A 3,181-nucleotide genomic window follows, 5' to 3' on the forward strand; every position below is an offset into this window, starting at 1 on the left:
TATATATAGACGGTTTAGATATAGATTCAAGGTTGAATATGGTACTTATGTGTAGGCACCCAAATATCGTATCCCAAAAGGATAGGTGATCAAAATCAAAAAATAAGCAACACGGATTTCAAAGGTGATTGCAGTACGCACGTTTCATGCTACTCCAATTTATTTAAGTAATGCGAGAATTACATTAAATGCAATATGAAGAGCAATCTTCAGCTGCACGAACATGCAGAAAATTACTGTAGAAAAGACATTATAAATGTGGCAACATTTCAAATCCAAGTGGGAGAGAGAATACATAAAAATCAAAATGTGAGGAAGAATACATAAGTCCATCTTGACATAGCCGAGTCTATCAGGCTAGTAATTGATTCTAGATAAAAGTTTTAGCTGTCTCAGATTTTATTGTTTCTGATCTAGTGGTGATAGCATAAGGGACAATTACTTCTAAAGAGAGGGAAGGTGTAAGCAGTATGCATGGACAAGACTATAAAATGTATTAGAATCTAAAGGCTTCACTGGTCATAGTAGTATCAGGTCATTTTACTACTATCAAAGTGTTGAGGAATTAACGTTGGGGAATTACAACCCTAGGTATATGGGTCAAATAGGGTTTTTTTCTCTTTTGGTCTGAATAGAGTAACAGTATAGTGGTACAGATAACAACAATACTCTAACCAATATTTTCACAATAAGAGGTATGTTAATAAAATAAATAAAATGAGATGTAATTATTTTCCACAAAAATCATGAAATAATGTCAGTATTGAATTCAGGGGCTCTGGATAGGGTGTAAAATTTAAGGATATTAAGTATATTGGGTTCATGAAAACTATTTTGAATTATCTTAAAACAATTTTAGCTGAAGATAAGATAATGATACTATTTAAGAGACACATAGATAAGCTTTATTTATATAATGTGAATAAAGAATAAAAATTATTATCGGATTATATTAGTTTATAATAATGTGTTTACTAAGGTTTAAGGGACTGAAAAAAGAAAGGATGTTAGGAAATAACAAGGATAATCAATACAGGAATCTGATGATTGATTTAAGTAAATTAGATGTTAAGGTGAGAGATCAGGAATATATGTTATAAAGGTTCAATTACCAATATAAATATGTGCTAATTGATAGTCCTGGATGACCATAATAGAAGTAAAGTACTATAATTTGATAACTTTAATTACTTAATAAAGGCCTATTTTAAAAAAAAATTAAAAGTGCGAGTAGAGCAGTGTACACATGATACCCTAAGGTCTAATCTATTATTGATTAGATTAGGATTGTTATCAAATTACAATAAATGATTATCTATGTCACATTTAAAGAAATTTAAAGAAACTTGTCTAAGTAAACGTGAATGTAGAAATTCTTATATTTGTTATAATGTATATGAGCATATCAATAGCGAAGACTTGCAAGTTAATAATAAAGAATTAAGATTGCTCATATTGAAATGAAGTAAGCATTGGTTACTAGAGATTTGATTAAGTAAATGATTAAACACAGGCACATACAGAGACACACACACAGACACACACAGATGTGCGCGCGCACACACGTGCACGCACACACACACACACACACACACACACACACACACACACACACACACACACACACACACACACACACAAATAGTACTAGATAATTAATTAAGAAACTTAGGCGTATTCGAGATGTACATTATGATATTTCAAATGAATAAAAAATAATTTCGGTTAACAGCTCGGAGTTAAATTTAAATGTTAAATATGATAAAGTAAATATTTAGTTATTTATGAAATATAAAATTAAAGAATTTGCGAAAGAGTACACTGTCAGTCGTACAGTTATGCTGAGAGAGTCTGGATACGAGTTGAGCGGTCAATTGACGCTTCTCATCAGATGATTGCTGTTACTTTTGCGGCCTTCAGCTTGACATCAGCCCTTTTTGTTGTAGCATGTATAGGAGATAGACGACCTGAACAGGTTTCTCAATAAGCAGAAATGTTGGTTTTATTGGGATTATCACATTATCTATTTAATGATTCGAATTCATGTTATAAGCTATCAAAAATGTTTGAGTTGTGTTTTTCATAACTCAAAAAAAAAAAAAAAATAGTAGATTGTGGTTCATTCAATTGTCATATCTGATTTTGAATGTGTGTATTTAGGACATTAAGTATTCGTAGTTGGTAAGTATATGCTATTTGTTTAAAATAATAGGAGGTTAAGTTATGATAATTATGTTCCAGGTGCAAACTATTAGATCTATGCGTTCCTTGGAAACATTAAATTATATGTTTCTAGGACTGTTTGACACCAACGAAAGTAGTGGTCCTGTCAACAGATGTTGAAATCTCATTGATGTCCGTTAAGTAGTTAAAGAGAGAGCTCATGGGTTAGTTAATTTTATTCGTTAGTTGATTATATTTCTAAGGTCATATGATTGATTGAATGCTAGTGATTGAGAACTATAATCAAATGATAGCATTAAGTTAGACATGACCTTAGCCAACCTTTGGCCGAAATATGTCTAAGTTATCTAAGTTATATACTTGTAGGTGTGGCTGTTTATATGTTTATAAAAGTTAATGTTGGATGTTGATATTTGTTCATGATGTTTATCTGTAGATTATATTAGTATTTAGCAGGTTCTTAAATTACACATCTGATTCTTGAATTGTTGTGAGTTTACGGCTTATGTCATACTGTTTTGAATTGAACTGGTTTAAGTTATTTAATCTGAAGACAGATTTTAGGTGAGAGGTGTAAAATACCTTGTTAACTAATCAATATAGGGTAAATACACTGCATAAATATATCGTGTATATATGTATATATACAGACATACATATATATATATGTGTGTGCGTGAGTGTGTGTATGTTTGTGTATGTGTGTCTGGGCATAAATACATATGTGCTAATAACAAAGTTATCAGCCTGCGAAAAATACTAGCCGTATCTCCCTAAAATTAACATGTTACAGTTGTATAAAAGGAAGAACACATTTAATTATTTAGTCGTTGATATGGAAAATTACTGTATCTTTGATATGTTCTCTCGATGGGGCGAAACAAGGTTTATGTATGCATGCATATGTATATATGTATGTATGTATGTATGTATGTATGTATGTATTTATGTATGAGAGTGTGTGTATTATATATGTATATATATATGTATATATATA

Source organism: Octopus bimaculoides, chromosome 4 (genome assembly GCF_001194135.2).
Source record: "Octopus bimaculoides isolate UCB-OBI-ISO-001 chromosome 4, ASM119413v2, whole genome shotgun sequence".
Taxonomy (NCBI): Eukaryota; Metazoa; Mollusca; class Cephalopoda; order Octopoda; family Octopodidae; genus Octopus; species Octopus bimaculoides.